Source organism: Nipponia nippon, unplaced genomic scaffold (assembly GCF_047370975.1).
Source record: "Nipponia nippon isolate SJK-2023a ecotype South Korea unplaced genomic scaffold, ASM4737097v1 scaffold_28, whole genome shotgun sequence".
NCBI classification, from domain to species: Eukaryota; Metazoa; Chordata; class Aves; order Pelecaniformes; family Threskiornithidae; genus Nipponia; species Nipponia nippon.
In genome coordinates this window covers 4,772,439-4,778,438 of record NW_028262345.1, presented here as the reverse complement: position 1 = coordinate 4,778,438, position 6,000 = coordinate 4,772,439, and the positions used below count along the sequence as shown (strand labels likewise).

Genomic DNA, 6,000 nt, shown 5'->3' with positions numbered 1-6,000 from the left:
TAAAATGAGTTGGATGGCTTCCCTCCCCCTGCTCTCCCCACACATGCTTTGTATCAGAAAGCAGTTTCGAAGCCTCTCTCATATGGTTAGAATCCTTTTTCTTTCCAAACCAAACCAGATCTATTTGCAGACAGTTTCTACCCCACTTGTTCCCTTGCTGAATTATCTCAAGCACAAAGATCCCAAAAGGTTTTAAATAAAACACAACTGTCTCAGAAACTGGAGAGAGCAAATGAAGTTGGAAATAATTGGAATCCAGCTATCTTTGCTCAAACTTAATGGTAAGACTTGCAGCAGGAGAGCCTGAGCTTTTCAAGAGCAGGGGAGGAGGAAAGGGAGCAGGACTGAGCTCAGCCAAGCTGTCCTTCATTCTGTCTTGCAAGACTCGTGGGACAGGACCGGTCCTGATGATGTGGTGAGGGAGGGTGCCCTTACGTTGGGCTGGGGGTTTGCCCATCACGGGTGAGGTGAAAGGGAAGCTTCATACTGGCCATCTGGGCAGCAGGGTCAGGCAGCACATCTGCCTTCTGCTTTCCAGGCCCCTGGAGACCAGAGACAACTATTTGGATGGCCATCTTCTCTGGATTGCTTTCTTTAAGGTAGCTCTCACCTGCTGTTGGCTGACAAGGGTGCCCTAACTTTTGTGATTCTGCGCTGATTTGTACCATGCCAGAGGATGGCTCATGGAGACTTTGAGGCGAAGGCCTTGTATTCGCTTTCCAGGTCTTAAGTTACCTTCTATGAGTACACCAACAAGGCTGAGGCTCCAATAATTGCACGAAGCACTTAGCGCTATGGAGAGATATACCTGAACTATACAAAAGATGTCTAAAAGAAAGCAGTGTGGTTGCACAAGCGAGCCCCTCCAAAGGCAGAAGATGGCAGAAGCGGTGAGCAGGATGCAGCGTCTGGCTGGATTGTGCCTGCGAGGGGCGTACGGAGGAAGCCCTGCCTGGCCCAGGTGTGGTCAGTGCTGAGGTAAGAGGTGGGCTCTGTCTACGTCCTGCTCTGGAGCCTGCACAGAGGCGGCTCTTGGTTCCAAAGGAATCCCAGCTCTGTCAGCCAGCCCTGCGTGTTCCCGTCCCCAGACCCCCACTGCCACTGGCTCTGCCCGTCCTCAGACATGAGCAGAAAGCACAGCTCCGTGCAGCACTGAGCTGCGGCCCAGACAGTTGTGAATCTGGACCTCGAGGGCCACAACCATAAATTAAAAGCAAGTGCAGCCCAGACATAGGGAAATGCTCTTCTATTCTGAGAATAATAAATGCTTGGAATGGCCTGTTGGGCAGGGTCACTGGTGCAAAGGCACAGGGATCATTCACAAAGCAATTGACTTGTAGCTGTTGTCCTAAGGGAAATGATGTGTAAAAGGGATGAGCTCAAAGCACCCTGTGCCTGTTACCTATGTATCTTATGAGTAATTTGTCTCTGAAGCAGAGGCGTGGGTTTTTTTTTTTTCTCTCCTGTGAAGCTGATTCTTTTCCTCCAGCTTATTTCTTCTCAGCAGGAGGGGAAGATGAATTTCTGTCAAATAATAGTTCATTGCTCCTAATGCAAGAGTCCAGTTAATTGATGGTTTAAAAGCTTTGCTTTTCTCGCTATTCCAAACAAACAAACAAACAAACAAACAGGAAAAAAACCCTGCAGTGTAGCAGAGCAGGCTGGAGCATTACAGCCTCCAGGGACACTGCTTAGGGAGCTGACCGCCTGGTGCTGCATTTCTCAGCCTTGCACTACAGGACAGGTCCTGACTGTCCCATTCCTGCCAGTTTCCCAGCGCTAGGTGATGTCTCTTGCCCAGCACCCATTACTGTTCAGGGCACAAAGAGGAGATTAACATTTAATATGAAGATTTTTAGGAGCTGTGGGCAAAAGTATCTCGCCCTGTGTCCTTCTCAGGCAGTGTAGAAGGAGAGGACACGTGGGGAGAGTCAGGGCCCTGGCTAATAGCAGGGAATCCCAAAGCAGTTAAGGATTTGGGATGCGTGCAGAGAAGGCACAGCCTTTTGAGAAATCGATTATCCCTCCCAGGAGTGCTCAGTCTGGGCTTAGGAAAACCGATCGCTTTCAGAAGCAATAGTTCCAGTGCCCCGCTGCTCCCTGCCGTCCCTCCATCCCCACTCCCCTGCCATTCCTGCATCCCTGCGCTCCCCCATCCTCCCTTCTGCCCTCCCTCCCCAGTCTCCTGCCATTCCGCCATCCTTCCCCTCTCCATTCTCCAGCCCCTACCTTCCCTCCATCCCCTGCATCCCTCCACCCTGCCCCTTTCCGCCTTCGATCCCCGACCCCCTGACCTCCCTCCATCCCCAGTCCCCTGCATCCCAGCTTCCTCCCTCCCGGCCCTCTGCTCTCCCCCCCATCCTCGCCTCTGCCCTCCCTCCATCCTGCCCCCCGCCCCCCTCCAGACCCTGCCCCCCTTCATCCCCGCATCCCGCCCCGCCGCTGCCCCGCAGGCCCGCGGGGGGGCCCCCGCGCCCGGCAGCCCCTTCCCGCGGCGCCGTGCCCCGCCAGCCGCCCCCCGCCCCCTGCAGTTCCCCCGCTCGCCGCCGGGGTCCGCCGCCGCCGCCGCCGGAGCGGGGCCGGAGCAGCCGCGGGCAGAGCCGCGCCGCCCAGCCCAGGTAGGAGCCGCCCGGGGGCCGCCGCGGGGAGGGGGTCTCCGCGTCCCGCCGGAGGGGGGAGGGGGGGGGTCGGGGGCAGCGTCCCCCCGGGCGGCACCGCTCCCCGGGGGCGGGAGCGCCGGCCGCGGTCCCCCCGCGGGATGCGCGCCCCGGCCCCGGCTCCGCCGCCCGCTCCGACCCCCCGGGGAGCGGGGGGCCGCTCGCCCGCCCGCCGCTGGTGCGGAGCCGCGGGGCCGGGGGACGCTCGGAGCCCCGAGCAGCCTCAGCCCCCGGGAGCGAGGTGCGAACCGGAGGCGAAACCTGGCAGCCTCTCGATGGTTGCCGGCAGCAGTCATCCCCGTCCGCCCGGGCTTACGGCAGCACTTGCTAAAGGACTTTCCTACCAGCGCTGCGGGGGGTTGTTGGTGGCCGCAGTATTTTTAGCGTAGCAAGAGTTGCGAGGTGCTGTGCTCCGGCTTTCCGGAGAGCTGAAGTTCAAAGAGTGCGGGGAGGGGGGGAGTCTGTATGGCTACAACTCCCATGGATTACCTGGGAACGATTCCCGGGATGTCTCCGGTCTGTGGAAGTGCGTGGTGGACATCTGTGCTGGAGAACAGGAGCAGGGCTGGCTGGAATGGATGCTCCCCGTGTACTTGTGTGTTGCTGTATTCACAGCCTGCGTGCTACAGTCATAAGCAGTGAGGAAGATGCTCTTTAACAGATATTTTTCTCAGGCTTTGGATTGGAAAGAAAAGGTTCATTGTTCTGGAGTGTATTTCAGTGGAGTTATGCTTGTGAATAATTTGTCTTAGAATATATGAGGTACTCGTATGCGCAGATGTGCAGGTTTGATGCTGACACACTCTCGTTTAATGAACAAGCAGTGTTGATTCTGGGCAGCGGGGGGAAACTCCATGCAGAAACCTCTTCCTAGGCCCAACTTTATTCAGTGTTATTTACGCATGAACTCTGGCATAGCCTGCAGCTCTGACTGGGAGCTCTGCATAGGTGAGAGATGCTGCAAGTCCTGTTCAGATCTCATCATCTGTTCAGATCTCGTCATCTTTCTCTCCCAGCCTGGTAGGCTTGAGACCGCAAGGTTGTGACCCTCAGGAAAGTTAACCTAACGTACATGAGGTTTGCTTCGTCTCCCACACGTGCCTCCTTTGTGGCGAGGTGCTGCTTGCTGGAGGATCCAGAGCTGCGCCCTGCCTCCCTGGGGGCCTTCTGCTAGTGGGAGATGCTGGGGAGCGGCTGGCTCTGCCACCGCATCCTGGGCAGCGTTCCTGCCGGAGCGCTGGCAGGCACCGGCTGCCCCACGCCGCGGCAGCAGGAGATTCTCCTGCTTGTCCCCGGCAGAAACCGGTCCCTTTGTCTCTTTGAGGCGAGACAGCCTTTTCTCCGAGAAGACGTTCAGCAGCCACATCCCGGCGAGATGTGACTGCTGCAGTTAGCCAAGAGCAGAGCCTTCCTGGCTTCCCTGGACAGGGAGCTGGGGTCTACGGCAACAGAGAGCGAGCGAGCGAGCGTCCCCATGGAGTCGCTGGCGCTCCTGTAGAGCTGCCGGCAGCAGCCAGCGGCTGCTTGTGCGACCGGTGCCTGGGTGTTAGGACGTGTGTGCTTGCAGGTAGGAGGTGGATGTTAACTGTACTCGGTGCTTTTCTGCCATGGCTTGCTTTAGTCTTCATTTCACATAGGGGTAGAAGCGTGCTCTCTGAAAGCAGTCTGCAGTGAGGCCCCCCACCGTGCCGAGGCATTTTTAAAGTGTCTTGATGCAAGTCTGCTTTAGTATTTATGCATATTAGGGTGTGTATTTGAAGGGAACCATCTGGGTAGAGAAATAGATGGTAAGCAGCTGAACCTTTCCCTGTTGGTTTCCATTTCAGGGTTGGGCCTGATTAGCAAAGCCAGAAGTTGGGAAAGTTGCTGTGTGACTCTTTCTCATTTGCAGGTGCTTCTTCCCCACGGCTGACATGAATTAGTGCCCTGAGTAGAGAAACCTGTGCCTGGGATGTGGGGAAGAGGGAGCTGACAGGCTGCGCTGAGCAGCGTGTCAGCACAGCAAACAAGAACGCTCTTTTTTCTTCTTTAAATGGCCATTTCTCTTGACCCTTTGTGGGCTGGCTCCTGTGGGGATGGTGCCTCTGCTCTTGGTGGTGGGAACAGGGTGCCTGAGGAAGGTGAACCCTGAAATGAAGGGCTGTGAGTGGGGGCAGGCCAGGGTGGCTCCCAGCGCCCTGCCTGGGGGAGTGGGAAGGGGATAGGGCAAGGCTGATATCTCCTTGAGAAGAGTCACCTGTGAAAGGCTGGCTCTAAATGGGGGGGTTTAGAGCTGCTGCCTGCAGCTCTGAGAGAGACACAGAGACGGTGCTGCTGCTGCCTGCAAGTTTCTTGCTGGAGATTTCTTTTGCAAGCTGTGCAAGGAAAATAAGCCAAGGAGTCATGTGGGCTGGCAAAGGCCTAAATACCCAGATGCCAAGGAGCATGCAGCAATCTGTGGGTGAATGGCAAATGAATTGAGGGAGCTGGTCTTCAGAGAGCTCATCAAAGGAACAGCAAGGCAGGTACGTGCAGTGCTGCCTCCAAACTATCTATTCTGAAAGCTAAAGTGCGTCAGGAAATCCCATCTCCACTGTTGTGTGCGCACACTTACGCTGATTTCTTTGCTTGACGGAAAAGCAACAAGTGAACTTAAAACTCACCCAGGACTTGGGGAAGAACCTCAGCTAGATACTAGGTGATTGCACGAGTTCTGGTGGGAAAGCATCTGGCTGCAACGTAGGATCTCTGCTTTCTGCTACAGCGGCTGCTTTGACTGTGATGTTTTAGATTCTTCCTTCTCTGGGAGAAGCAGCTGGTCCTGCGTGTGCGATAGGGCCAGAGGAGACCCAGGAAAGGCCCTGGGCCCCTTTGGCTGCAAGAGGAGCTGTGTGTTTTTACTGGGTGTGCAAGCAGAGCAGGGAATGCTTGAGCCTGGATGGGAAACGTGTTCCTCCATGGGTGGGTGGAAGGATGGGCTTTCGTGTCAGTGGTGGAAGAGGAAGGAGGGAGAAGCAGGGTTGAAGGAAGCAGGGGAGAAGAGGAGCACGGGGTGACAGAAATGATAAAGGACCGGGAAGGAGCAGATGCTTGCTTAGAATCGGGTATTGCTGAGCCATATAGATAGAGGAGAACTCCCTTGTCCAAGAAACTTCATTTTCTTTGAAGATGGTTTAAGCTTTATTCTGTATTCAGTCGGGACTAAGTATGTGCAAATGGTCAGTGTTTTGCCCTTTTTAAAGTCTTGCTGATGTGCCTGGGTTGTGGATATCGATTCTCGCTGACTTTGGGGGGAGATCTTCATGCGCAGCACTTGTTAGGGTCAGAATTTATTTCTTTTTCATGCTTTTAGGCAGGCAGGCAG

At 55.5% G+C, this 6,000-nt stretch overlaps 1 protein-coding gene across 3 annotated transcripts in view; it reads left to right on the top strand.

Annotated features, from left to right (window-relative positions):
- The first annotated feature begins 2,530 nt into the window (after positions 1-2,530).
- The window catches only part of GRIK4 (glutamate ionotropic receptor kainate type subunit 4), a 211,946-nt gene continuing 208,476 nt past the window's right edge, over positions 2,531-6,000 (top strand). For 2 of the 3 annotated variants that reach the window (XM_087763341.1, XM_087763347.1), the window contains exon 1: positions 2,531-2,618. The gene's annotated coding sequence lies outside the window, so the exon portion shown is untranslated. Of the gene's footprint in view, positions 2,619-5,077; positions 5,162-6,000 lie in introns of those variants that run through there. The other variant, XM_087763344.1, reaches the window with a different exon arrangement.